The following is a 24,988-nucleotide window of genomic DNA, read 5'->3' on the forward strand; positions in this document are numbered from 1 at the left end:
ACTCTTCCCAGGGGGTGGGACACTATGTAGAGTTTGTACTACTGCCTTACAACTCCATTCTTGCATGAGTTTGAGATGGAAGTACTAAGCATGTTTTGGGAGGAGAGGGGAACCCCACAGAGATACAGGGAGAAGATGCAAACTCTATAGAGACATTGGCCATAGGTCAGAATTGAACATTGTGCCTTATGTATGTGAGATGAATAACAACCATTATGCCAACTTGTCTCATAATCATATTTTTGTATAGTAGACTATATTCCCCCTTATTTTAGCATTTCTGTTTGCATAATTAAATATATTTCCTTCCTTTCTTTTGTGAATACTGAACAGAAGTATTAATTTTGTGAACCTGATTTTTTACTCATAAAATATTCAATCATCCTCACCTCATCAGCTTTATTTCTCACTGCCATAGAACACAGCATCTCATCTGGTGAACTGTCTCTGCCATCCTTCAAGACACAATCGTCTTCACTATTCCTCTTTTTTCTTTCTTCACTTCCCCCATTGCATTCAAGCCAACACCCACCTCTCTTTCAGTGTGTCCTGATTGGCCTTAACACCTCCTTTTCTTCATACCAGTTTTCTTTAGCTTCTTTACTTCCTTTTCCCATCCTCCCCATTTTAACCAGAAACTCCCTGACCACATTATTCCCCCTTGTATGCCACTTACCTCATTTACTTACTTGCCTTCCAGCAGTTTCTTTCAAGTACATTCCTTTCTCTTCTGTATCCATCACTGAAAGTTGAGCTCTTTTCCATCTACATTCTTCTTTCTTTTGTGTCACAGAGTTTCCCCTGTCCAGTTGCTTCTCAGCTCCTGTGCCCTTATTTTCACTTGTCCTTTTACCTTATCCACCAGTTAAACTATCCTGCCTTAAGTCACAGTCATCTTGTCCCTTGTTTGTCAGGCCTGTCTTTCTTACTGTTTAGATCTTCAGCATATCCTACAAACTTACAAATCCTAAGCTCAGTGGCATTACCACACCCTACACGTCTGAGTCTTCTGTCATTTCTCTGCCACTTCTGCACTACCATCTGAGTATTTATCCATCATCCAGTTCCACCAAAAATAATGCCCTTTAGCAGTAATCCTTACAGAAATTCACCAACAACTAGCTTGCATTAGCCTCTCCCCATTAATATTTAAAAGCAACCACTACTTCTGTCTTTGTCTTACAAGGTAAGGTAGAATCCACTAGATTTGTCCAATTGTATATCACATCATCACATAATTAAATGTACAATAAAGCTTATAATAAAGTGATATTTAATTGAGAGCACAAGATATGGAGTAAAGCTATACCAAAGACCTGTATAGTAAACTTGTTTGCCATCATTTGAGAGATCTGAGGTTCCATAACTGTAAGAGAGAGAGAGAATGAATATGAGGCCCCATATATCTGCAGTCTAAAAGACATGGGATTATTTAAACTAACAGAAATAGTGGAAAGAGGTTAAGCAGTTACATAGAATTAATAAGTAATTATCTATGGTCATGCATAGCTTGTTTCATGTCTAGCTTGATTCTTATTTAGAATAAGTTGTTCCCTCTTCTTTATCTTCATCATTAATCCTGAGCATAAAAAGTAAAAAAAAATCATAAAATAAAACTTAAATTGAACAAAATAATAAAAAAAAACCTTCTGTCTAAATAATCCAAATATATTAGTTTAAAAAAGTTGGGTTTTAAGGATTATTTGAAAATGTTCAAAGAAGGGCATTCCTGAAGTCATTATGGTAGTAAGTTCAAGAGTCATGAGGCTTGGTAAAAAAAAAAAAGGCTGAAAACACTGAACGTCTTTAACTATGCTGTAGGGAGTAACAGTAGCCCACAAGGTGACAGAGTGTTGTGCTTGTGGTGTCCTGCAGGGAACAGTTAGCTGTTATAAGAAGGGCACATATCATGGAAGGCAAAAATGACAGTAGCAAGATTTTAAAGACTGTGCCATACTAGCTAAGTAGCTAATACATTCCCCGTAGGATGGGACTAGTGTGCTGGTAATGATTGGTACTCCTATGTCACCATGCTACAGAATGTAGGACAAGCATTAACTAGTCAGTCTCAGTGTCTGGAAGCCCCACATAATGAAATTTGCAGTAATCAAAATGGGTAGAAACCAAGGCATAAACAACTACAAAGCGATACTTTGGCTTTATCAAGTGCTTAACCTAAGTGATGTTCTTGAGATGATTGCAAAATGACTTCACAGCAGATGTCTGGTCTCGTAGCATCTGTCAGTCTCTGAGGATTAACATTTTAGATACAACATTCAACTTGTTGCCATAAAAGGTGATAAACAGTAGCAACAGAGGAGCAGAATAATCTTGACTGATAGCATGTACTGTCAACATGTCATTATTTGAAATACTGAGCTTTACCTGATTACTATGTAACTATTGATGTATAATCCCAAATCATCCAGCAGGTAATAAGCTCTCTTCATAAATTCCTGATATGAGGGGAGGTATGTGTATGTATCATAAACACAGCAATGGTGACTAAGCCCCCTCTTTCTAACACAATCTCCCAAAATGTGCATAAAGGCTTTTAAAAACCTAATGGTCCCAAGAGTAAGCCCTGAGGCACTCCACAGTCCAAAGGATATGTGTAGGAAAAATTAAATCCTGGAACCACTCTCTGGGAACATCCAAATCTTCACAGAATAAAGAGGTAGAGCACTCTGTGGCAGTGGGAGAAAGACTGTAGTAAGAATAAAAATGATAATCAATACAATCCTTAGCAGTGTCAAATTATGCACAGGTCAAGTAGGACTGATACTGAATAAAAACAATGATCCCGTGCCATACCTCAGTCATTTACTACCATGATAAGGACAGTCCCAGTGCTAAAGTGCAAAAACTAAAAACTTAATAGGTAGTCATGAGTTCATAAACTGTTAAAATAGATTTATCCTATGTGTAAACTACTTTCTCAATAACTGTCTTAAAATGCAAGTTATAATTGTGTTGGAAATTATCATGAAAATTGGGGACCAGGGACGGTTTCTTGAGGACCAAGATGACCAAGGCACCTTTTTAAAAATAATACAGAAACATCAGACCTTCTGGGTGGTCTCCAGAATCTGATAAATAACTGGGCTCATGACATCTAGGATGCTATAACCAGCTTAGCATGTAAAGTGCATGCGTAAGATAACAGATATGAACTCAGCATAACTGGGGACTTGAAACTCACTTCAGGATAACAACTGATTTTTCTAAGTCTCAACAAGGGTTTCTCCAATGGAAGCACAAAGAGGCAATGCTGATCTAATAGTGGCAGCCCTGTCAGTAAAATGTGATTAGCCATCTGGCACTATTGAGATGTAAAGGCAAGACTGGGTGAGATGCAGAGACTGTCTACCATCTAAAAAAAGCTTATGAGGTTGTTTTACTGCTGTCATGATCTCCCTGGAAAAAACACCTTTGCATGGGATGTCTTAAATAGGTAACAGACATAATATATAATGCTTCATTTCAGCTTTGTAAGTAGTCAAACCAGCATATCTCCACCATCACCCCAATCTTCACTTCTGTCATCATAAGGAGTGGAACTTGAGATAAAACCATAACTAACAGCTCCAGAGCAGAATAGGATATACATGAAATGGGACAAACAGATCCATTGGTGCCAATGGCTTCTATTACTCACAAGCTAACTCACCTGGGGTGGTATCACTGGCTTCTGAAAGGAGAACAGACTTAGATGAAGACAAAAAGCCATGGCTGATTGAGGACCCTAAGCAAATATTTGTGTTCAATGATCTCTCTTTATCTTTTTTATAGCAGGTGGTTCTGTAATATTTGGAAACATTTTTTGCAAATTTGGCTCCTCTTGAAAAAAAAAACAACATGCACACTATCAGTTTACCTTATTAGTAAAGAAACATATTTTATATCTAACCTTAAAGAATTTTGGGGAGAAATTAACGTGCTTCTTGGTTATCTCTCTTTAGTTCTCTCACACTTCTGAACTAAGCGCTTTGCCTGAAGTATATCATAAGGAATTTTCTACACACACTACTCCCTAACATATTCCGAGGCTCAGCGTTCTTCAACCATTGACCCTGGATCCCCTCTTTTAGTTTAAGTAATTTACAAGAATGAAATGTTTGAGCTTCTGAATGGATTTCTTGACTGTGTTTACCCTGATGCTGATAAACTCTGCCCATGGTTTCTGAGAATTCTTATCCTCGTAAATTGCCTCCTTACTCATATTTTAATCTCAGTCTGACTATGTGGTCAGTATCAGTCATATGGAAGCATGACTTTTGTACTACTTAACTTTCATGATGTCAGTGTGGCTAATAACTTTTGGGCTATTTCACTTCCCACCTGTCTAATCAAGGTCCTGCAGAATTTAGTTGCCCAGCATATCCATGAATGTCTTGGAAAAAGTTATAGGCTGACAGGCAGCATTGCTTCAAGCAAAGCAGAAGTACAGTCCTTGCCTATGGCTCCTGACAGTTTATATTCTAAATAAAATGGACAGAGATCTACTGAATGGATTCTTATTCATGGAATTCACAAAAGCTTGGACATAATGGACCATGGTCCTTATACTTGCGTAGATCACGTGAGGTTTTGCAGATGGCCTCAAGGACCTCACTAGTACATGTTTAATATTAATGATGAAACACATCATACATTGATGTTTGTCAGTCTTATCATCAGGAGCTTTACTGGGTTATGGTTTGGACCTTGTACTCTTTATAATCTACATCAGTCATGACTCAGGATCTCGCCACTCTTAATTCAGTATTCTTTGTAGAAGTTTTTGTAGTCTACTAGGTCTCATCATTACTATCTCACATCCATGCTGCCTTACAGGCTGATCCACCTGCTTGGACTGATTGATTTCAGAGCATTAACCTGAGTATTAATACCATGAAGACCAAGGTCCTGGTATAGTGCCCCAACAAAATCACTTTTGGTAGATGTAATTTGTCCTGAATGTGACTTGTGTGATACATTACAAGCTAAGTTCAGGTAGTAAGCAACTTGAAGGTATCTCCTATTAAAAGTTACTCCACTAATCAATTACAGTAGTATTCATCACTGTTAGGAGAAAGCTTACAGTGACTCTTGACTAAATGGAAAACACCTCCATTTCTATGATCCTCATGATTCTCCTTTATGCGGCGGTAATCCAGTGGTCTGAATGTTTAAATTTCCATTCTGTGTTTGAAAAAGGTATTTCTGTTTTTGTACATTCAGCTGGTAATCACAAGTATCTGGTAACTGGTTAACTAGCTACCTAACTTCATAGTAAAGTGATGTATGCTGTTACCTAAAATAGTGTAAACATACAGTAAGCGTGATATGAGCACAAGAATCTGACAAGTGTTAAATTATTTTTTAAGTATATTTTACTATTGTGGCTTCTTTCTTTTTCTGTGGCATGCTCTGTGTCATGCAGCATTTGGTGGTTATATAGCAATTATGTGGAGAGAAACCTCCTGTCCATTTTAATATAAACTCGATTATGTTGTTAATGTAATAGAGTAAAAGGGAGCACTTCTTTTCTTGCACCAGTATCAGCTGCTTCCTGCTCATCAGTTAACTGAAATGCATTCATGCAAAGTGACTACTTACACTTTTACATCATTTGTTGTTGACATTCCTTAGGCTTTGCAATTTCTTGCCTTGTTACATTCTCTGATCCCTGCTGTGGAATAAGATGCCAATTTAAATTAACTTTTAATTTGTTATAGGTAGATTATGGTTGCATTTGCTACATGACGATAATTGTTGTTACATTACACGGTCAAACAAGCTCTGGTGTCTAAGGCCAACCTGTGGAACAAGCTATTTATTTTCTCTGACATGGAATCTTAACTATCCAGTTTTGTTAATTCTTACTGATTGAAACAGCTCTGTTTTGTCAGTCTCTTTATTGGTTTTGATGTCTTATGGCAGATGACATTTTTATTTTTTTTAAGTCTGTGAGTTTTGAATTTGCTTTGATTGCTGTAAATGAGCAGTTGGTCACAAGTGGTTGTGGTCTATAGCAGAGAAACCACACTTATGACACTGTTAGGTGATATTGTACACACCAATGCAGAGCAAATTTAGCATGTTTTTAGCAATGGTATAAGCATAGTTATTCCAGTGCTGAAAATGGTATAATGTTACATTAGTTAATATTAATGTAGTACACCATTGACATATACAACCGTTGCCACTACTTTTGTTAATTCCTACAACTCAGACATCCAAAATATTGCATCCATACAACAATGAATCATAGATGATGCCACTTACAAATAAGCAGCTACTGCAAGTTACTACCACTACATTACTGCAACAGTTGTCGCCGCCAATCATACCAATAGAAATAAAAGCAAGCAGCTTTTTTGAACTGCTGCCACCACAGTACTGCATTGCTCTTCACTATTGAGGATATGTGTACCAAGAATTTTAAACAGGAGCAAGGCCCTTCACACTGCACAGGATGGGGGTTCTAATCCCACATCCCCTTACGGATATATACTAACTCCAGAGCTGCACAACTATGACCAAAGTGAAATAACTTATAAACAGTTATAGTTGACTAAATAGGTTCATAGGGAGGAAACTAAGGAGTTCTGTGGTGGGAGGGGGGGGGGGGTTAGTTAGGATAAAACTTCTTATTGACGGCTTCTATCCATGTGGCAATTAAAAAGTGATTTTGATGGGTAGTAATACCTTACTTACTTGTTTTATGAACATATATATATATATATATATATATATATATATATATATATAGGTCCTCTTGACTTCATTGACACACCGAAACACCGACGCTAAGAAGACGGACTCAAGAAGACCAACGAGACAGATGATCGACAAGGTGAAATCCCGGCAGCCGAAACACCGACATGGGCAATGTGTGAGCGCGAGGGATTTAGCGTTAGGGAGCGGACAGGTAAGTGTGTGGTAGTGAGGGATTTAGCATTAGGGAGTGGACAGGTAAGTGTGTGGTAGTGAGGGATTTAGCGTTAGGGAGCGGACAGGTAAGTGTGTGGTAGTGAGGGATTTAGCGTTAGGGAGCGGATAGGTAAGTGTGAGATAGTGTGGGATTTAGGGTTAGGGTGTGGGAAAGATGAGTGTGCGGTAGTATCAGACTTAGGGTGTGGGTAATGTAAGTGTGCGATAGTGACGGAATGTAGGTTTAGTGGCGGGTTAAGTGAGTTAGGGTGCGGGTAGGGTAAGTGTGCGGTAGTGTCAGACCTTAGGGTTAGGGTTAGTGCATGTATAGTTGTGTGTAATGTGTAGTTTACGTTTTGTGTGTCGGTGTTATGGTGTTCGGTTTTGTGAGTTGTCGGTTTTGTGCATTTTCGGTGTTTTGGTGTTGTTGTTTTGAGTGTCGGATTTGTGGCTTGTCGGTGTTGTGATAGGGATCCATATATACACACACACACACACACACACACACACACACACACACATATATATATATATATATATATATATATATATATATATATATACATATATATATATATATCTATACATACAGCTGTTTCTCTATAGCCCCCCCCCCCCCACATGTATGCGTGTGTGTGCACATCCAGCTATAAAAAAATATATCATACCTCCCACCTGTCTGGAATTTTGCAGAATATCCCTGGTTTTGCCTCATATTTTCACCCTGTCTCTCATAAATGTAATGACTTTCTGGTAGATCACTGGTGATAACAGTCAGTCAGTAATGCCAGACATTAAAGTTTCATACGTGTTATTGTTCAGAAAATGCACATTGATGCAAAAACAATTGTTCTGTTAACTTTATAAGCAAATGAGTGTAATATCTAAAACTCATCTCTGATTTTGGGCCTTTGTTGAACCATTATTTTTGGCTTTGTCTATAATTCTGATTAAAGACATTGATGTATAATACACACACACACACACACACACACACACACACACACACACACACACACACACACAAAGATATAAACAATGTTGTAAATATTGCTGAACAGAAAATGTGTTGTTAAAAAAAAAGATAGATATGACCCTGTATTAGGGAGAGGGGAGAGATGCTCTTTTAAATTGTGCTGGGACCAAGCATCTACATGGTTAATTTACTGTATTAAAAAGAGAGGGTTATAGCTGTTAAAAAAAAGAAGATCACCTCTTAACTGCAAAGGAGATTTGTGCCTTGAGCAGCAGTTCTGGAAAGTGTGCTGTGGAAAAGCAGAGCAAAACTGAAGGAGTCTTGAGACAATCTAGATAAATTACACTGAGAATGCTGCTAAAAGGAAGCTGTCTGAATTTATTTTTAAGACTAAACATAAACTGATGTGAGAGAGTGCAGAGTTTATTTGTTATTTTTGTTTAATGTTCTGACAAAGAATATTCACCACTGAACTGCTATATTGCTTTCTGTTTTAATAAAATGGATTATTTTATTATTTTATGGAAAAATGCCTTTGCTGCCTGATTTTGATACCATAACACACACACACACACACACACACACACACACACACACACACACACACACACACACACACACACACACACACGTATACAAACATACATATGGAATATATGGGGGGGTTGCTGTGTGATAAATGGAAACAAGTTTCATGATGAGTGGTGAAGCAATCATCTCATGTTGTGATGTAGCAGACAGTGATGTTCTCTGTTGTCTGCCAAGGAAATGAAATGACTGATTTTATTTAAAGTAATGTTAGGGCAATACTCAAGAACTAAATTCTTGTTATGAGTAATAAAAAGAATCTTAGTAACTGTGAGGAGTGGAGAACAGGAGGCATATTCACAGAATTTTAATGTTATTGTACCATTTCTGATATACATATTTTTTTGACATGAGAGAAACTTATCTACAACTTTCTTTCTAGCTCCAAATTTAGCAGATCAGTACATAGGAACTTTATCCATGGATGACGTATTGCAACATTTCAGAAACTGATTAACTCCCTGCAGTAATGCTATCTAACGCAAACTGCTATTTCGATTTTTAAACCACAGGATGAGGCTGGGAAACAAATTTAGATATGCCAACTCCCAGATGACTCATGCTGAAACTGACATTAACTTAAATGGAAGATGGAAGGTAAAAGAATACCAAATCTCCCTGTCTGGCTCCATAGCAGCAAGCAACAGGATAACATCTGAAACTAAAGGATCTGGAGGTATTGGATGAGCTGCACATAGGCATCCTGTTTGCACTTGTGACACAACACAGATTAGGCCTGTCTCACACTTTTCCTTCCTTACAAGAATCTTTGAGTTGTTAGCCACATCACAAGTGCAAGATTACCTACACTAATATGGAATCCCAGAAGGCTAACAAACAGATTTAGATTAGGGAGAAGCAGGATAACTGCCCCTGCCTTCTGTCTGACCGAATCCTCAACAGTATGAGTAGGGAACAGCTTGCTGTGACTGTCTTCATGATTGTTACAAAGGTTTCTTCAGTGCTCAGCCCATTGCTGTTCTCTTTATGTTCTGTCTACCACCAAACACAATTTCCTTTACCCCTATTGCATCCCCTCATCCCCTCATACCTCTTAATGCAGAAGACTTGGTTGTTTGGAAGGCCTTAGGCTCAGGCTCTGCAAGCAGTGTGGCCAATCTAAAATTTGACTCAGATGCCCTGATCACAAGGTTTGAAGTCTGAATGGAGCAAATGACTGTGAACTTAGTTAAGCTGGATCTCCTCACTACACCTTAAAAATTAAAAATTAAAATTATTCTTAAGCAGTAGAGTATTACTGTGGCCTTGGTCCTTACAGAAATAGGAAAACCTTTATATATTTTGATACTTAGCTAGACCCATAAATCTTTATTGCATCTCAAGTTTAACATTTCCAGTCTATGCTTTTCAGACAGCTTAGGCTATACTTGAACGATGGTGGAACTACCCAAAATATTTTTAGCCAGAGGCAAAATCTGGAGATCTATCATTTGGCAAATGAGAACTCCATGAATGTAATTTCCCCACTTGCAGCTCCCCACAGGTACAAGTTGGTGAATGTTTTTCTGTTTATCAGCTCTGTTTCGAGACTGCATCTGCATTTTCTCCCTTGTGGATATTTCTCTTTTCCCTATGGTTATATGACAGTGTAGGTTAGTATATAAAAATAAGGGGGTAAGGGAAATAGCGGGGTTTTGCCCTAAAAACAATTTGCATTTAATGTCACCTGCAGTTTTAGTAGGTTTGTTTTTCAAGGAATGTGACTCATCTAGTTTGCTTTTGGGAGGTTGTGATTTTGGTTCTTGTAACGGGCACTGCAAGATCCTTGCTAAAGAAGGCAGTCCTTATTCCACAGTTAGAGAATGAACTGATATCAAATAGGCAGGTATCTAGGTCCTATTAAATTGTATTTATCGCATGAGAACTGGAACAACCACCGTGATACCTTCAAAATAGGAGACTGACTCCCAGTGCAAGAATAAGATGATCTACTGTTAACACTCTCATCTTTGAACGACAGTTCTTGTATCACTGCCCACACCTATCCAGAAACAGGGAAGAAAACTAGTCACTGTGGTCCACTGCCAATGGCACATCAGTCTTTAGCAGACCTAAATACAGTATCATAAAGATGACAACTCTTTCTTGTAGTCAATCCTGCCATCTAGGACCAACTTTCCCCATTATTTAGGTGCTCACACTTTAGGGCAGTTCAGAGGTAGGCCCAAAAAGATACCTTACCTCTAATGTGACCTACCAGTGTAAAGGACCATCCTATTACTAAAACTTGCTCCCCATCAGTGTGGCCTGCTATGTCAGTACCCTTACTATACTAAATGCAAGATGGCCAATTCCTCTAACGTAGTTTACCTTTTGCATGCCATTTTATTACATTCAGAATCCGCATCAGTTTGTATGGTCAAGCCTAAGCCTAGGCTTGGTACAAACCAACAAATAAATTACTAAAATTAATACTAATACCCATAAATAAATAACATGAATCTGAGTACTAATTCAGTCTTAAACACAATACATTAAAAATGCTTAGTTCATAAAAATAACAGCTAAATGTATCTTCATTAAAAATCCCTTTAAAAGGCTGTGTGAAATAAATTGTATTTTATATACCTCTTCAAGTGTTCTAGAGCTGGCTTATATCTTAGCAAACAAGTTAGCGATTTCCAGAGCTACAGACCTTGGTAAGATGCTGAACTTCTTCCAAATATTCCTTTGGATGTCTGGGAATCACTAGCATACCCTTATCTGATGAGTGGAAAATTCAAGGAGGTAGATAAGGCCCTAACAACTTTTTTTTTTTTTTGGGGGGGGGGGCTGAGTCTATACCATATAGGGTTACATATGACAGGTTAAGACCAAGATCTTATATGCAGCCATGAAATCTACCTGAAGCCAGTGCTGGCTGCATGGTGCTCTTAGGTTTATAGGTGTTTACTAGGCTAATGGCATCAAGGGACTTTTTAAGTCTAACCATTGCATCCAAAATCTCTGATAAGTTTTAGTACTTTTCATAAGTGTAAGCAGGGGCTTGGGAGGTGAAACATTTACATGCGGGGTCCTGCAAGATGAACCATTTACAGGCTGCCTAAGACCATTAGAGACGTAGGTGCCAAACCAGGGATGAATTTCCTGCTCTCCATCCAATTTTCCATGTAATATGGGCATAATAAGAAGCACCAGTTAGCAAATGGACTGTAAATATTCTACACTAGCTAGAAGGCTTTTATCATGAAGTATCGATTCTGGATAATCACATATCCTTGCTCCAACAAGCTTGAAAACTTTACATACAAAGGGATGGGGCAGCTTGAAATATGTATTTCTTGCAGGTGGATAAGCTGCCTTTACTTCCCCATATAAGAGGAAACTCTCCCTTTTAAACTCATACATTACCACCTCCATTGTTATACAACACTAAGGTAAAGGGAAAGTCCCCAAAGTAGTTCACACCGATCTTGGGCACTCACTTTTCCCTTTCTACTTACAGTGAGCATGTGAGGCATCACAGATTACCAGGACCTTGCAGTAATTCAAGTACAAAGAAATCAAAGCATTTGCCATTGTTGAAAGGTCCAATGATGGAATCAAATATTATTGTTATTATTTATTTATTTTTTGCTGGTGAAATTACAAAAAGGAGAATTAACTATGGTCATCTCTTGATCCCAGTGAAACAGATGAACATCAAGAACACAAAAAGTATGCAGCACTTGCGATATAAAATCCAGATGATTTCTCCCTCAGATAGTAATAGACAAAAGACATGAAGCTGGAGAAGGCTGAAAGGTGACATGAGTAGTTACAGTCTCTGTCTTTTTTGTTTTGAGCATCAACTGACTATTCCTTACTGAATTATCACCAGTTGCCAGAATTTCTGCTATTGTTACCAGGGCTGACACATAGTCCTGAGGTAAAGACAGCCATAATTGAACATCTGCTATGTGTATATATGTATAAAACCTGCAATTTGTTTTCAATGAAGATGTAGCAAATGTGTAAAGGTGAAAAGTTCTATAAAACCTGCAACTATTGTTTCACTAAAACTGTTGCATATGTGAAATGTGAAAGGCTGAATAAAATACAAATTTTTAAAGCTATTTTGTTTTTAAAATTTATATCTAGAAGAAAGCAGAGTCAGAACTTCTTTACATAGTGCAGAAAGGGGACTTTGTCTAATAAGACTGTACTACATGAATCTAAATTAATATTTTGTAGTGTTGCCTCACTCCAGGATACCTTTTGAGAGTTTTTTTTTATTTAAAATTACTCTTTCTTTAAAAATCAGCTTAACAGTTATTCCAGTCCGTATGTGCTTTAATCTTGGAGTGTTTGCTGGGCTACATAATATAATAGTGAAGAGACAGCCTGCATCCCAGAAATCCATCTCTGGGATTCAGAAAGGCTTACTGAAAGTGGGAAGTCTTAACATGGCTGTCTTTCTATTAATGGAAAGCCTTTCCAATTTTCATACTTCCCTACTGCAAACATTTCCTACTAGCAGGAGGCTCAACATAGAGGGCAGTCCTGCTAGTAGAGCTTCATGTTAATGCAGCAATCTGTGGTGCACCTATGTGCTCTTCCTCAGAAATGCCAGTGGTTCCTAATTTATACTGCTAAGTGATTCTGAAAATTGCTTGTCTACATACATTTCCACAGCTGGAGGAAAAGATGAATATCATCAAAAGACAATGGTCACTCATTCACTTCTACAGCATCTCTCACCATGCAGGTGATGCAGGTAAGTTCAGAGAAGATGAGGAGGTAGGGGTGTTAGTGTGTGTGTGTATGTGTGTGTGTGTGTGTGTGTGTGTGTGTGTGTGTGTGTGTGTGTGTGTGTGTGTGTGTGTGTGTGTGTGTGTGTGTGTGTGTGTGTGTGTGTGTGTGTGTGTGTGTGAGAAGAGGTTGCCTTTGCCAATGCTATGCATGGGACACCAGGGAAAACACTGTCAGTCTCAGGATATATGGTGCTAGTGTTAGGAAATTGTGATTCAGAGATATGCTAATGAGCCAGTAAAGAGGTATTTCTCACTGTAATCATAGCTGGCTTTCTGAATCAGGTTATGAGAGTAGTGAAGACCTTACTAAATCCTAGGGATTAAACTCATGTCTATAAATTTTGCCTGTTTCCTTTTTGCAGCTGCTTAATGTTCATAGAAGTCAGAAGTAGTTAGATTATAGTTATCTTTGGTTAGGGTAGTGGTAGAATCAGATTGCTGTAAGACAGTGTTAAGAATTTGTCTTTTAAAAGCATTTTATTTTACAATTCTTCATGCAATAGTACATCTGTCTGTATATTTAATTTTTGAAGTGTATTACCTAATTTACTTAAGTAAATAATTTTATTATTAAATATCAGTGGCTTGTGGCTGGTGTTTATTAATGCACACAGGAGTAATTGCACAAAACAAATTACTTATAACTGTTTGCACTCATCTTGTGGAGACAGAGAGTGAGCGAGAGATATGAAGAGAGAAAGAAAGAGAGACTGCTTATCTATGATTACTGTTAAGTTAATAGTATGGTTGGATCTTAATAGTATGGTTGGCTGATATTAAGAATATAGACACCACTATACTTATTTTGACACTAAATAGGGCATTTTTATATCCCATAGAAAATATGTGTGCATGTAAAGAAGTCCAGGCCAATATAAAATTACTAAAAACGAAAAACAACAGGCAGGAATCTACGCAATTATTTATTCACCTCTAGCACTTCGGCAAACGCCTTCAAGGAGTATAAAACTTTACAAACTCATCTCAATTAAATACACTAATCATCAAACAATTAACAAATACTCAATTACATTAACTAATTACTACTAAACACATACTAAATTAAAAACCGCCAGTTACACTCAACATTAAGACCCCAAGGAGACAAAGCGTCATATTTCAAAATAAAAATACTTTCATTATATAACAGTTTTTTCTTATATAACTGATCAGAATACACTCCTTTTTGCACTTGTTCCAAAATCGTGGCTTGTAAGCCATCAGGATTAGAATCATGAACCTGCATAAAGTGCTTAGCGACAGGACTATTTTCTTTCTGATTGATAATATTCCTAATATGCTCTTGTAGTCTTGTTTTAAACTTCTGTTTACTTTCTCCTATATATACAAGACCACAAGGGCATCTCAGGGCATAAACTTCACAATTGTACATATCATTGGCACAAAATACATAACCATTTATATATCCAAAAGTTCACACAACATAATGACAAACATTACAATGGCCACATAACATAGTGCCCTTGACATTCATAGTTTGAACATTACTTACATGAATAGGATATCTCTAAATCTATTATGTACTAGAATGTCTTTAAGATTCCTTCCCCCTTTAAAAGAAATACCTAGCAATGGGGAAATTAGCTTTGCCAAATCAGCAGATTTGAATAAAAAGTCCCAATAATATTTGACCAACTCAATCAAAATACTGCTGAAAGCACTATAAGTAGACACCAAATAAATCATTTTTTCATTCTTATTAATGTGTCTTTATCTTTTCACCTACTATATCATGTCCTGTGCTAATTTTAGAATAATTATTAATAACCGTATCAACAGCTACCTGAATAATTTGTCCATTATACCCCCTTGAAGTAAACATATTAATCATAATATTAACTTCCCTATAAAAATTTTCATCATTGTTACATAGCCGTTTTAGCTTTAAACACTCGCCATAAGGGAGAAAAGCTATAGTGTGAGCCGGGTGGTAACTGGTACCCATCAGGTATTGATTGCCATCTGCAAATTTTCTATGTACAGATGTCCGTAAAACATTATTTTCCCTACAAATTAATCTAAATCCAAAAATGTAATATGTCTACCCACCTGTACACCATCAAAAGGCAATTCAAACCTATTATTTTGCATCACTTTCACAAAGTGATTAACATCAGATAGACCTCCTTTACAAATAAAAACAAGATCATCAATAAAATGAAAATATTTAACATGTTCATTAAAGAAATTTATATTATATAAATGCTCCAACTCATACAATCCCATCATTAAATTGGCATACATGGGGGCAAAAGATGCCCCCATTGCAGTGCCCCGTATCTGTTTATATATCTGTTCATTAAATATAAAAAAAATATTATTTAAACAAACATCTAACATTTCCATTATGTAATATGATTCAGGACTTTCACCTAAAAAATACTTTACTGACTCCAGCCCATATTGACGTTGAACACTGGTATAAAGACTGACAACATCAACACTAGTAAAGAATATGTCATCAGACCACTGAAGTCCTGTTAATTTGTCCAAAAAATCAAAACTGTCTCTAATGTAACTAGATAATTTAACCACATACGGTATCATATACTCATGTAAGAGTATACCAATAGATGACAAAAAATATTTCTGAACAGACACAATTGGTCTACCCGACAGGTTGACATCATTTGTATGGATTTTAGGCAAACAATAGAATAATGCTAACTCAGAATCATCAGAATTAAACTCCTTTGCCTTATCCATTTGTGAAAAATATCTCAGCCTTACTCCCTTTTGAATGAGAAGTTCAAATTCACTTATTGCCTTATAATATTCCTTCATGCTACTGTTTTTATAAGTACCATGATTATCTAAATGTAGCATGCAAATATTATAATATTGTTCAGCATTCATAACAATTATTTTGCCACCTTTATCAGAAGGTTTAATGACTAGTTGTTCATTCCTGGCCAACAGCTGAATTTCCTTCCATTCTTTTATGCTTAAATTATATTCCACTTTACTTTTATGTTGCATAAAATTATGAAAAGCATCTTCAATAGCGTAATTTAACATCTGCGAAAAACATTTAATATGTTCATGCTGATATGGAGGAATAGAATTTTATTAGTGTCAAGTAAACTATAAGCATTAACTGTAGTACCATATTCAAAACACTCCTCGGGGTTAGAAGTACAAGAGAAAAAACTGTCATCCATACTATTTTGTTCATTACCATGCTTATTTTTTTTTTTTTTTTTTTTTATTTAACATTTGTTGACCGGGAAAGTCCGACTAGGTTCCACAGAGCCTGTTTTCAGCGGAGGCCCGGGGAGAGATGCTCCAGATGCATGTCTTTGGAATGTGGGAGGAAACCAGAGTACCTGGAGGAAACCCACGCGAATACAGGGAGAACATGCAAACTCCATGCAGAAGGCACCCCAGCCGAGAATCGAACCGGAGAACCTCTTGCTGTGAGATGACAACGTTAACCGCTGCACCACTGTGCTGCCCATATTTGCAAAAAAATACACCAAATTAATTTTACGACACAATTTCAAAACAGCACACTTAAGTTCATACAAACGGGGCATAACTGTAGTTATATATTTCAAGCCATAATTAAGAACTTTAAGTTGCTCATTAGATAACAACACACCAGATATATTATATACAACAGAAGTAGCAGTCAATTCAATAGCATTTACTTTTTTTGTTGACAAAACTTGTTCCGTCGCAGTTGTTAATGTTTCCAGATTGAAACCGTCCTCTTTTCCGCTCATTATATCCCTCATTAGGCTGTTGGTTCCCCTTCTGAAAGTTCTTCTCTAATCTAGAGGGATTTTGAGCTGCTGGTAAAGTTGGAAACTGTTTGATCTCCCCACCGGCCTCAATGGACATGCCAGATACGTCTGACGCAAACGATACACTCCTAGAAGAAGAAGCAGCAGATGATTTCTTAAAGGAACCACAGCCCTTATTTCGACTAGAACATGCTGGTTTATGCCATAAATAAGCACGATTATTCTCATAGTCCTTTAAATCTCTTTTAAGTTTAGTGCTCATGCAGTCAATGGGTACTTTTTCATGTTTTTTCAACCCAATATTAATATCAGATAAATGTTTATCTAGTTGTCCAGAAGAAAGACGCTTCAACAAATCATTATGAATAGTTTTAATTTCTTCTTTAAGTTTATTATGCTTAATACGATCACGGTCTAACAAAATAGAAATCCATTCTGAAGTACAGCGATGTGCTGTTGCTAACCATTTCTTTGAAAACTGTACCTCTGTTTCGTCAGACATATCGAAAGGAGTAGAGGGGCTTTTGAAAGCTCTTAGCCCCCTCGGTGTTATGTCAAGATAAATATATCTTTGTAAACTTAATATATTAAAATAAGTAGCTGTTTCTCTATGCAACAGATGTTCCAATCTCTCCACAAGAACACTGGACTCACCCAAGAGACTCGAAGTAGTATTGGATTGACCAACTGCCACAAAAGGATTAGCCACTCTACCCCTTCTCGTTTGTTCAAACTTTTCAAAAAAATGTCAAGAACTGGAGGCCATAACAGAAGAAGAAGTGCCTGCACCTGCCGCCCCTGCTGCAGGACCAGCATCTGAATGTGTAACAAAATGATCCAAAGTTGTTTGACCACCATCCAGTGTGCCTTCTCTAAAAATCCTGGGAATATTTAATGAGGATTCACTCGCCATAAAAAAAAAAAAAAAAAAAAAAAAAACAGCGAAATAAGAAATAAATACTATATATGAAAAACAACAGGCAGGAATCCACACAATTATTTATTCACCTCTAGCGCTTCGGCAAACATCTTCAAGAAGTATAAAACTTTACAAACTCATCTCATTTAAATACACTAAGCAATTAAACAATTAACCAATAAATACTCAATTACATAAACTAATTACTACTAAACACATACTAAATTAAAAACCTCCAGTTACACTCAACATTAAGACCCCAAGGAGACAAAGCGTCATATTTCAAAATAAAAATACTTTCTTTATATAACAGTTTTTCTTATATAACTGATCAGAATGCACTCCTTTTTGCTCTTGTTCCAAAATTGTGGCTTGTAAGCCATCAGGATTAGAATCATGAACCTGCATAAAGTGCTTAGCCACAGGTCTATCTTCTTTCTCATTGATAATATTCCTAATATGCTCCTGGAGTCTTGTTTTAAACTTCTGTTTACTTTCTCCTATATATACAAGACCACAAGGGCATCTCAGAGCATAAATAATTCCTTCAGTTTCACAATTGTACATATCATTGGTACAAAATACATAACCATTTATATATCCAAAAGTTCACACAACATAACGACTAACATTACAATGGCCACATAACATAGCGCCCTTGACATTCATAGTTTGAACATTACTTACATGAATAGGATATCTAAATCTATTATGTACTAGAATGTCCTAGGGATTGAACTCATGTTTATACATTTTGCCTATTTCCTTTTTGTAGCTGCTTAATGTTCATAGAAGTCAGAAGTAGTTAGATTATAGTTATCTTTGGTTAGGGGTAGTGCTAGAATCAGATTGCTGTAAGACAGTGTTAAGAATTTGTCTTTTAAAGGCATTTTATTTTACAATTCTTCATGCAATAGTACCTATGTCTGTATATTTAATTTTTGAAGTGTATTACCTAATTTACTTAAGTAAATAATTTTATTATTAAATAGTGGCTCGTGGCTGGTGTTTATTAATGCACACAGGAGTAATTGCACAAAACAAGTTACTTATAACTGTTTGCACTCATCTTGTGGAGGCAGAGAGTGAGAGAGATATGAAGAGAGAAAGAAAGAGAGACTGCTTATCTATGACTACTGTTAAGTTAATAGTACGGCTGGCTGACATTAAGAATATAGAGTAATTATGACACCACTATACTTATTCTGACACTAAATAGGGTATTTTTATATCCCATAGAAAATATGTGTGCATGTAAAGAAGTCCAGGCCAATATAAAATTAATGTTGATAAAGACATTTCAAGTCACTAGACTGAACATTAAGTGGTTGAATTCCTGGTAAATTAGTACTCATAACTCTACTCTTCAGCTTATCAGTGTGATGGTTCTTTGGGTTTTGCTTGTGTTGGTTATTATATATGTTATAAAACAGTTTAGATGACCTATTTTGTTTATAATTAGTTAAGTCGCATTTAAATTTCTTAATTTTTCTAGCCTCGAATTTAATATCATGTTGTTGAATATCATGTTGATACTGTTTATAATATTTGTCAAGCCCTGGGTCATCCATATATTCATAATACTCCATCACTGCTTTCCAGGGTCTCTGACCTTGTTCTATGGTATGGCATTCTAGCCATCACATTACTAGCATTTACACCCGTTGTTTTTTGAGTATATGTTGAACCATGGGTGATTTGGATAGCGCTACTTTTTTAGAAAAGTGGCATTCTACACAATGGACTGCCTCTAAATTGTTTTTACAACTTTTGGTTAAGTATTATGATCAACAAATGATTGTTTATGAGCAAATGGCAAATAAATATTCTAATCTATTGAAAGAATATATAGTTGTCCAAGGATTTGACAAACTTTATAAATAGTATCAACAAGGCATTCAACAACATGATATTGAACTCGAGACTAAAAATAAAAAAAATAAATAAATGTGATTTAACAGATTATGCATAAAATAAGGCTTTCGTTTGGAAGGATTACAAGCTATTTGTGCTCTTTGCTAAAAATGACTCTGTGAATTGTAAAACTTGCAAAGTCAACAGGAGGACAGGTGATTCTATAATAAAATCTACTTCAAGCTCCACTTATTTTTCTGAATCTAGCATGTCAGAATCATTATCAAATACTGACAGCGAGTCTGAACTACCAGGGACATTGTCCCAGCCTAAGTGCACTAACAATTATTCTACTCCTTTTAGTAGAGGAGTGAAAACATAGATATGGAAGTGATTAAACTGTTTTCACAAGAGATACTAGAATGAAAAGTTAGCTATTTATTTGTCTAGGAAAGATCTAACTGAATATGAGATTTGTGTACATAATAGGGGACTCAGTCTTGTTCCATCATTCTTCCTGCCAGAGTTCAGAACTGGACTGGACATTAAAATTGCTGTTGTACTTTATTTATTTGTCTTTGTTGAATGGGAAAACCCGATTGGATGGAGTCCAGTTTTAGCAGGGCCAGGGTAGAAAAGCTCCATCATAGTATATTTTATATTAACAAGTAAATTTCAGACAGTTCTAAGCAAAAAACAACTGTTGGATTTCTCAGAAAAAACAAACAAACATAGTTGCAAGACAGGAATATACAGTAAAATATTTACAGCATTATTTATAAGTCTATACAGTTCTGGTAACTCTAAATTCTTGCAGAAAGTATATGGAGTTAAACTGTAGAAGGGAAAATGTTGTAAAGAATGTTCTTACATTTCACTATAGAAAGGTTTGTAAAGCATTCAAGAGATATAATGAAGACAATAGTTGAGAAGTAAGTTATAAAATTATGTAGGATGGGAGATATTAGTATCGTATAGGATAATAGTTATAATAGCATATAAGTGAGAGAGCAGAGTGTAGGATTAGTTCTGTCTAAGCTGTCTGTTCCAAACAGGTACAGCTGGAAGGCTTATAACTTAGGTATATGGGGAATGCGTGAGAGGGCTAACGCAGTGGATGGAGCAGTTAGAAAAAGAGGAAGATGAAAAGTAGTGGTTACGTGTTTAAGTAAAAGAAAGATGAGAAGTAGTGTTTAAGGGGGGGTGTATTTTTTCAAGTGCAGAATGGAAAGTTTCTAGGGGTGTAATGACTGAAGTACAGTAGGGGAAAAAGTTAGTTATAGTTAATAAGAAGTCTGTACTTTCACTAAAGGTCTCCACTTGGTGATGAACATGAGCATGACTTTAAACTGAAAATGTTGGTTTCACAGTAAATATGTTATAAAAGAAGGTATGATGCCTCTTTCAAATTTAAACAGCCTTTACACCTCCTTATCACCCCTTGGTCAAACAATTTGAAAATGTGTTGAAGGAATTGCACAATAATTCAAATTACATTTTTAGAGATTTTCACAGGAGTTTAACATTTAGTGAAATAAAAACCATTAAGCCTTTAAAACTCAATGAGGATTTGGTAATGTCAAATATGACAAAAGGGATGCTAAATTAGTGTGGAATTCTACACAATATGACAGGTTACTAGACAGGGGATGCAATAAGTTATATGAAATTGCCTTTTACCCTGTATATGGATTTAAAATGAAAATGTGCATGTTTCTCACTGATGCAGTATCTAACGGGGTTATCAATGTCAAAATACAACAACTAATTATAGAGTTACATGAAATCCCAAAATCTTTGCATTCTATCTGAAATACATAAATCGGGTACTAACCCAGCAGGGCTTCCTATTTTCTCTGGCAGATGCTATCTAATTGAACCAAACACAGTATTTTCAGAGTTAAAGCTGAACCCCCTATAGTACTTATTTCATCAAGGCTAAAAGATACTACACATTTCTTAAGCGTAATGGAAAATATTTTTGTTGAGAAAACTTCGTACTTAAGTACTTTGGGTGTTAGTCATTGTATACAAGTATTCTACATTACTGTTATCTGTAGGCTATTAAGTATTGGTTATAGCTAGCAAATTTGTACAGTGATGTATACAATGAACTTATTAATTCCTTGATTGAAATAATGTTATTTCTTCTTGCTCTACTTGAAATTGTATTAATACATATTTTTCTTTAATTAGCAGAATGATTATTATAAGCAGCTAAGACGAATAGCAATGAGGTCTATTTTTACTCCTATATGCATATATGGGCTAATTCAAGAGCTATCTTGACATGATAATCTTTTATAACACACATTGTAATACTTTTTTGGGGAAAAATACATTAATTAACTTTGTACAATACTTACGTTTTAGTAGACTTGTACTGAATTTATGATTAGAAGTTAATTATCAGTTGACCTATTGGATGTGTCTATAAAGAAATTAATAGATAGTAGTCTTCATACTTCTCTTTATAGGAAGACATTTACTAAAGATTCTTTACGGCATGCTTCAGTTTGTCAGCCCAAACATGCAATTAGAAATATTCCAAAAATCACAATTTTAAGAATTAGAAGGAAATGTAGTAACGAGAGATAATTTAGAAATAACTCATTGAAGTTAGAAGAGATGCTTACAGAGAGGGGTTACAATAAATGAGAGATCCAATTAGCCTATAGTTTAGTTGCTAGTAAGAATAGAGATGATTTGTTAAAATACAAATCTGAGAGGCTGGTGAGACTGGCAACCACATGTGGTAATAATAATTCATTTAAAATCAAATTATAAACAAACACTGTATATTTTAAAGAATGATATTTTTTGGCAATATTTTGACAGATGAATGCAAAATTAGTTACTGCAGGGGGTCTACTATAGGCATACATCTAGCTTGATATAAAAAAAAAGCCTAAACCACAAAAGAAGATAAACTCTTGGTTGGGCCTTAAACCCATGGGTTGTGTACCATGTGGTAAGTCTATGTTCTGCATATATATATATATATATATATATATATATATATATATATATAGCGAGAGAGAGAGATAGATATAAATCCATTTTTTGCAAAGATAAATACTAGTAAGACTTATGAAACTGGATAGTTAATCACAATTGACACCAATTGTTATATGACCATTTGTTTATATAGCAAATTTTAGATTCTTGAAAGCTGAATATCTCTCCTCAAGCTAAAACCAAAAAAAGCACCTGGACTCCATTTTGCATCCAGGGAAATATGCTTAAACTACTGCACCTATCTTACCATTTAAATCAGTTTTGTGTGGCCACTGTTTTGTGTTTGTTTTGAATCTGTAATCAAAATGATTAATTGAAAGAATTTTATATCTTGCAATGTGTTTTCATGTTGTTTCTGTGCTGTGCCAAGATATTTAAACCAGATCTGAGTGGGATCTCTCATTGTTCTGCATTTTTACTATCATTGAATCTGAAGCTACAGTTTCCATTGTTATTTTTCTGAGCTCTTAAGTGGATTGATCAGCACTGATCATCTAGTTAGTGTGCTTTAGTTATTTTTCAAACTTAAAAATGAATAATTAAATAAATAAATACATACATAAAAAACAGCTTTGGCCAGCTGTGTGAATGTCTGAGGAAGCGTAGGTGAACCTACGCGAAAGCGCTTACTATCTTTTATGGATTAAACACATTTTAAACTTTGGAGAAGCTGCAAGTGTGTTCTTTTTTTAAAGTGAACTTTGGTCAACTGAGCTTTGGAGACTCTGCAAGTGTATTCTCTTTTTTAAGTGAACTTTGGTTAACTGTGTCTTGAGCTTTGGAGAAGCTACCAGTGTGTTTGAACATTTTTTGCTACGAGATATACTCCGTGGTTAGACCACCGTATCTTGCTACCAGTTCATTTGTTCTTCTTTTTTACGGTGTGTCTATTTAGTATTGGGGCTGTTTCCTGTATTGTGTGGTGTGTGCAGCTGTGTGAATTGTAATATAAAGTTATGCACTCACCAAAATATTCCATATGTGTTGGCCATTTTCATTTTTCCTCAACTGTTGGGTTTGGTTCCAACCCTTGGATCTGACTTGGCCGTTTCTTCCAGATTGTCGAATTTTGAACTCTGAAGCACCTCCCTTTACCCATAATGCCCCACCAACCTAACATACCTCAGATCTTGTTTGCTACCCATAAGACTAACAGAGCAAGGAGGAATAATAAAGGAATGGAAGCTGGAGCTCAAACAAGGGACAGAGGTTCCTCCAAAACTATTCAGTCTCTCCATGAGTAGGAAAGGAGAGGGTAGGTGGGTGGGAAGTTGAGGAAGAATGGAAGTGGACAACACAGCATGGTTAAGTACATAACCATTTAATCTGATGTCCAATTTCATTCATTCCACAACTGTTGGGACAGAGTCCACAGCTACCCAAATCCCAAGAGGACTCTAAGGAAGGATATTGCAGTGTACTACCGAAGGCTCTTCTCCAAGAGACCAGATCCAGTTTGTTATGAGCAATAAAAGTATGAGGATTAGCTGAAGTTGCAGCTGCACAAATATCATCCAAGGAAGTTCTGGACAAAAAGGCTGATGAAGTTGTCATAGACCTGGTAGAATAATCTTTAGGTAGTTTTGGCAAGGGTAAGCCCACTTTTTGATAAATGAAGGTAATACAATCAGTTAAACATTTGGCCAAAGTAACTTTAGATATTGGTTTGCCCAGTTTTTAATCTGAAAAGGAAATAAACAGTTGTTCAGACTTTCTTAAATCTTTAGTATTGTGAAGGTAGACATGTAATTGCCTGTGTACATCTAACAATTGTAACAAACATTCACCTTTGTTTAAAAAAAATGGAAAGAACACTGAAAGATTAATGACATGATTAATATTGGGCTCAGAAACCACTTTTGATATAAAGGAAGGATTGGTCCATACAGAAATCCTATCCTTGTGATAAACTAAATAAGGGAACTTAGAGGATAATGCTTGATGTTCCCCCACTCTTCTGGCAGATGTAAAATCAACTAAGATTACTGTTTTCCAGGTCAAAAATTGCAGATCAGATTTGGCTGAAGCTTCAAAGGGGGGGTTGAGTCAAGGCCTGAAGTATGATGTTTAAATCCCAAGGAGGGATAGGATCCTTTAAAGGAGGTATAAGTAAAAAGGTTCCCCTTAGAAAGGCTTTGGAAAGCTTAGAAGAAGCTAAAGTAAAATTATTTACTCTTAGATGAAAGTTGGAAAT

The sequence above is a fragment of the Protopterus annectens genome, chromosome 7.part0 (assembly GCF_019279795.1).
Source record: "Protopterus annectens isolate FY-2018-M chromosome 7.part0, PAN1.0, whole genome shotgun sequence".
Classification (NCBI taxonomy): Eukaryota; Metazoa; Chordata; order Ceratodontiformes; family Protopteridae; genus Protopterus; species Protopterus annectens.